We start from the raw sequence: 6,850 nt of genomic DNA on the forward strand, positions 1-6,850 counted from the left end.
TAATATTTGGTCTGCAGATGTAAATATTTTCTTGGCTACAACATTTTGTCTTTTATAAGGGATTTCTTTTGAAAAGAATATTTAGCTCTGTTTGGCTTGGAAGAATTTCTTCTCTCACATCCGCGCAATTGATATTGTCGATTGTCAGCAAATCATTATGAGTGTTCCTGCTGGCTCTGTATTAACCTGCTAATTAATCTAGAATATATTCTTATGACTGTGTGTTCTTAAATAATAGTGTTTTGGAGAATTTATGATAAGAAGAAATATTTATTTATTTATTCTATGTACTGTACATTTCTGTGTGTCTGTGTTAGAGTCAGTGACATATTCTGTTAGTAGAGATATTGCTTTAATGTTCAGACATATCTTGTAAATGTTTTTCACAATGCAGCCCGTGCGTGTGAACCTGATGAGGAGAAAACACATTAGGGAGCTGGGGATTTATCAGAAGTAAACCTGCCGTTAGCTGTAGGTATGGATCACAAGACATAAGTATAATCAGTGCTCTGCCTCTTTGTTTTATCTTTCTAGGTGTTATTTTGTCCCATCGGGAGATGAAAAGCTTGAGTTGTACTTCTGCAAATCTATGATCATAACATAAGTGGTTCCAATTACTTATGCAATAAAAATGTGTGCTTTTTGCACCTTTTTCTGTAGCATAAACTATAAATCACCAGTATGCTCTTTCAGTTCACCTAAGTGTCTATCTAGTTCATACCTCTGTAACCCTAAGGGCAGAGACAGACAAGAAGATTCGGGGAGATTTAGTCGCCTGGCCCGGACAAATTGCCTCTTCTTCGGGCGACTAATTTCCCCGAACTGCCTCCCAGCCGGCTGAATATAAATCGCCGGCGGGATGGTACTCGGGCGATTTATTTTCCGAAGTCGCCCGAAGTTTCTTTGGAAAACTAAGTGCTCCGAGTGCCTTCCCGCCGGCGATTTAGATTCTAGCCGGTAGGGAGGCAGTTCGGAGAGATTAGTCACCCGAAGAAGAGGCCATTTGTCGCCGGGCAACTAAATCTCCCCCAATCTTCTCATCTGTCTCTGTCTTAAAGGGTTTAAGAAGTAAGCAAAAAATTTTAATATAGGTATCATACAACTATTGATCTGGTGGGACTAGTTGTAATTCAGTAGCTGGTGTAGGTTTTATATAAAACTGTATTATACCGACATTCAGCTGTCATTTAGAGGGAATATACACAGCTTATTCAGTTGAGCTTATGTAAAAAATATGCATAAACCCTAAGCTTCCAAAACAAATGTGTTTTTATTTTTATGCAGGTATACCTGTTTCCAAAGAATAAAAGGAAAACATGATAGTCTGTACTTACAGGAATTTATTCACAAACCCCTCCCTCATCTTGTTCCATTGTGAAGTGATGGATTCTTGACTTAAAGTTCCTCTGCTTTCCAGACAATCTGTGTACCAAACACACTGGAATACAGACTGACTTCAAGTCCCAGAAATCCTTGATTTACATGTAGCAAGATGAGTGAGGGGCTAGAGTGCGAGATTGGTTATAATGGTATCATTTCAATGTATGTTTGTATAAAAATAGATGGTGTTTATGTACCTTTTCTACACAAGCCCAACTGAATGAGTGTATGTCAAATATTTCCAGCAGCCCTTCTGTTCCTAAATTCATGTAGGTTTCATTCTAAAGTTATCTAGGAGGATCATCAGGAAAGCCTAAAGTAAAGTTACTATGAAATCTACAACACATGGCACAATTTTATTTTTTTATAAAAACAGGGCCCATGGAGAATAGTATGATGTGTGTGTGTGCTGAGGGGATGCTGTGATCCTAAAATACCTCATCTCGAGTGTTATAAAGATGCAACAAAAAACAATAGGTGTTTTCTTGACATTTCAGTTGTGACACATTTCAAAGTGACAATAATTATGCATTCCTTTACAGAGTGTTCAGAATTTGGATAATCTCATATAAAAATGGATTGGCATCAGTTGAGTTCTGTCGTATGAGAGATCATATATACTGTAAGTGGAGCCTACGAACAGAGTTAGAATATTTTTTTAAAATGTGAAAATTGTCTTCAAACCCAGGGTATTTAAAATTCCTTGTACAACAAATAGCATTAAATATGGCCACAAATAGTGACTAAAACATCTACTTGCATCATTTGCAGACATACATGGATGATTAGAGTTTGTGTGCAGACCAGATTCCATTGTTTACTACACTACAGTATTCCTGATGGTATCACTACCAATGAAAACTTACCCACAATTATATATACCACAATTTATTTTCGGATGTGCCATGATGTTAACATTATTCTTCATGAAGTATGAGCACAGGCTAACTGTCATGTTCTGTTTAAAGCTTATAAAAACTTCCATTTAGACTAAAGGGGTGGTTCGCCTTTAAGTTAACTTTTAGTATGTTATAGAATGACCAGTTCTAAGCAACTTTTCAACTGGTCTTCAATTTTGTAGTTTTGGAATCATTTGCCTTCTTCTGAATCTTTCCAGCTTTGCAATGGGGATCACTGACCCCATCTAAAAAACAAAAACTCTCTAATGCTACACATTTATTGATTTTGTCACTTTTTATTACTCATCTTTCTGTTCAAGCCCTCTCCTATTCATATTCCAGTCTCTTATTCAAATCAGTATATGGTTGGTAGGGTAACCTGGACCCTAGCAACCAGATTGCTGAAACTGCAAACTGGAGAGCTGCTGAATAAAACGAAATAACTGAAAAACCACAAATAATAAAAAATGAAAACCAATTGCAAACTGTCTCAAAATATTACTCTATATCATATTAAAAGTTAACTTGAAGGTGAACAACCCATTTAATTACAACATGAGTCCATCAGAATTGCTTCCTTCCTAGGCTCTTGGGTTGAATTTCAAGTTAAGAAACATGTGAAACATTAAATGCCAAATTCACAATCTTCTAAACAATAGTTTGTTTTTTTGTTCTTTTTTTGACACCACCCTACACCAAAATAGTTTTGTCAAAAAGGCTTTTATTTTGTCAGAAGGGTTCTTTACAGTGCAACTGAATGGAAATCAAACATATCCATAGTAGTTCATTAATATTATAGGTACATATACATACAGATTGCATTTGTTTTGAAGTGTTTTGTTTTTTTTGCCTTAAACTACTGTTTATGAAAATGTTGCCAACCTCAGAACTCAACATGGTGGTAATCAGTTTTTTTATATGATTTTATTCATGTTTTATTTTTTTTAATGTAAATTGCTATTTCCTGTTGTTCAGAGATAAACTCTATAAAGATATATTCTATATGGTATATGTATTTTCAAACAAATAAAGCTACTTGTTGTTATTTATATATTGGTTTATGATTACTCATGGAATTGGTGTTGGAGACCAGGGAATGGGGGGATAGAAGTAGAGCTATTCTGCACAGTCCAGCTAAAAAGAAATGAATACTAGGGGGCAGATTTACTTGTGGCCGAAAATTTGTCAGCAACAGCTTCGTACCCATCGCAACGAAAATTCGCTCAGACAACACTAATTTACAATAATGCAAAGTTTCGTCCTGGGTGCCAGATGCTGGCAAATTTTTGCTAGCATTACTTAACCAATGTGAGCAAATGAAAGCGAAGAAGCGCTAGCGCAACTTTGCTAAAGTTTAATTTGCACACGGCGGGAAATTTCACGTTGAATGCACGTCTTTATATGTTACATGCTGCATTTAATACATTACATTTTCACTGATAACTAGACATGCCAAGGGAACCTTAATAAAGTCAATTGAGTTGTTATAATGCCCCACACAAGAGCCCACTGTAAAATAATGCTACATGTAAAGCAAATTCACTTTGCCTGGTTTGAGCTGGCGAAGGCAAGTCTGATGAAAAGAGGTAACGTTCAGTAAAATACACATTTAAGTGAATTTGCGGCGTAACGACATTCGCCAGAGCGAAAGTCGCCTGGCGTTAGAGTGCGAATCACCGATAGAGCCTATCTCCTTCGCTAGCGAAATGACGCCTGCACCCGTTAGTAATAGGCAAAGTCCCTGAAAGCGGTAACGCTGGCGAATTGATGCTATCGTTAGCCAATTCGCCCTTGAGTATATCTGCCCCAATGGCTGAATGTGGCTGCTGGTATTTTGATTCACAGCAATGTAAATATATAGATTTTGTTTCTAGCACCTGGTTTGATTGAGCAGGGCAATGCAAATGTACATGGATACATTATTAGTGAGGGATAGGTGTGTAAGTATGTGGTTGCCCTTAGCAAACATACTTAGAAAGGCACAGAAATAGTTGCTGAAATCTAAATGCATTCTTTGTATAGAACACATCAAAGACCCAACCTGTAACTAGAGACTAATAAAGGAGGAATTGAACCACTCCCTGAGCGGGTCTACCTGGTTACTTGTCATTCTGCATTACCAAGCAAGTTACATATAGGTACTCGCAGTGCTCCAGGCCCATCCTTGCCATTTATGTGTCACTCAAGTTCCCAGAGAAAATGCTACTGTGTAAAATAACCAGTGCAGATTTAACCTGTTAGTTAGCATTTCCAGGTGATCCACACTGTATGAGCAGCAGGGCCTACAACTGACCATTTGTCTTGTGCATATGAACTGGAGATCACAGGTATTTGCAGAAAACACCCATCCACTATAGGCCTAAGTGAGCCACCATTTGTCTTTGGCTGAAGACTCATTTGTGGGGTTATGTAATAACAGACACTATGTGGCCGATTCACAAAAGGTCGAAAAAGTGAGTGTTATTTATAGCATGCCTTAAAATCAATTCACTAAAATTTCACTTGTCTGACTTAAGAAGCAATTTTTTTTCCATTAGTTTTCAGTGAATTGTGTGCGGTATTTTATAGCATGTGTTATTTTGTGTGGTATTTTAAAGGAGAAGGAAAGCCCCAGGGCGCAAAACCCTCCCCCCTCCCCTGTGTTGCCCCACTCCCTCCTCCCCCCTGGCCTACCTGTCCCCCTGGGCAAATGCCCCTAACTTGTTACTCACCCCTCTGCGCAGGTTCTGTCCACGGAGTTCACAGTCGCCATCTTCTCCCACGCGCGTCTTCTTCCTGCTCTGACCGGCGTCTTCTGGCGCATGCGCAGTAGGAACAGGTACCGGTACAGCTCTACTGCGCATGCGCCGAATGTCACGAAGTTTTCCGATTTCACTTCGTGACATTCGGCGCATGCGCAATAGAGCTGTACCGGTACCTGTTCCTACTGCGCATGCGCCAGAAGACGCCGGTCAGAGCAGGAAGAAGACGCGCGTGGGAGAAGATGGCGACTGTGAACTCCGTGGACAGGACCTGCGCAGAGGGGTGAGTAACAAGTTAGGGGCATTTGCCCAGGGGGACAGGTAGGCCAGGGGGGAGGAGGGAGGGGGGCAACACAGGGGAGGGGGGAGGGGTTTTGCGCCCTGGGGCTTTCCTTCTCCTTTAAGCCATTTCATATTGTCACATGTTATTGGTGCAATCTATAGCACCTAAGACATTCGGGATGCCACTGAGTAGAAGTCTCTTTTTACATTATTCCAGTCATTCCTTTCCCTGGGAAACTTGATATAATTCCACGACACAGAACATAGTACATTCTGGACCTGCCCAAGGCACCATGAACATGTGTTAGTTGCTCCTCATAAAGGCCTTTCATTTGCTGCCCTACAGCTCCTCATTATATCTCCCTCTATTAATCCATCTGATGTTGTTTAGTAACGTCTACTCGTGGGAGGTGTTAAATTTCACCATAATTATCGCAATATTTTATGCCTTCATTGCTTTAAGGAAAACTATACCCCCAAAATGAACACTTAAGCAACAGTTTATATCATATTATGTGGCATATTAAAGAAGTGGCATATTAAAGACTTACCAAACTGGAATATATATTTAAGTAAATGTTGCCCTTTTACATCTCTTGCCACCATTTTGTGATGGTCTGTGCGCTGCCTCAGAGATCACCTGACCAGAAATACTGCAGCTCTAACTGAAGAAGTGAGGAAGCAAAAGACACAACTCTGCTAATTGGCTCATGTGACCTAACATTTATGGTTTGTTGGCGTGTTTGTGTGCACAGTGAATCGTATGATCCCAGGGGGCGGCCCTTATTTTTTTAAAATGGCAATTTTTTATTTATGATTACCCAATGGCACATACTACTAGAAAAGTATATTATTAAGAAAATGGTTTATTTACATGAAGCAGGGTTTTACACATGAGCTGTTTTATGCAATATCTTTTTATAGAGACCTACATTGTTTGGGGGGTATAGTTTTCCTTTAGAAGATGTTTGTGAATTATGCATTAGGATTAATTATATTCTATAAGTAATGCAATTAGAATACCACTTTGCAGTAATGTAGAATTAACGCTTGGGATATGTCTATTAGCAGATGCAAAAATACTTTGATGAATTGTTCCTTAAATAAACTGTTTTTTAACACGCAAAACTGTGCGTTAAGGAATAACGACCTTTTGTTAATCGGCCTATTTATCAAGCTTTGTAAAATGTGGAGTAAAACATTACCAGTTGTTAGCAGTTAGATTTCAACAGTTCGAAAACAAAAGCAAATCTCTGGTTGCTATGAGCAGCATCACAAGTAATGTTTCCCTCCACTTTTTATACAGCATAATAAATAGACCCCTAAGTACGTTCAGGAATAAGCTATAGCCAACAATCAGCAGGTAACATTAGGGTTGCCTCCTTTTTATTGACTCCTTATTGGCTGATGATGTAGCAGATGGAGGGGTAGGACCTGTGACATCAAAATCTATGACTAGAAGAGGCACTGTTAAGGTGGCCATACACATAAATCGCCAAACGAGCGGATCTCTCCCTGATATGCCCACCGCGCGATGGGTGATATCGT

Source organism: Xenopus laevis, chromosome 1S (genome assembly GCF_017654675.1).
Source record: "Xenopus laevis strain J_2021 chromosome 1S, Xenopus_laevis_v10.1, whole genome shotgun sequence".
Lineage (NCBI taxonomy): Eukaryota > Metazoa > Chordata > Amphibia > Anura > Pipidae > Xenopus > Xenopus laevis.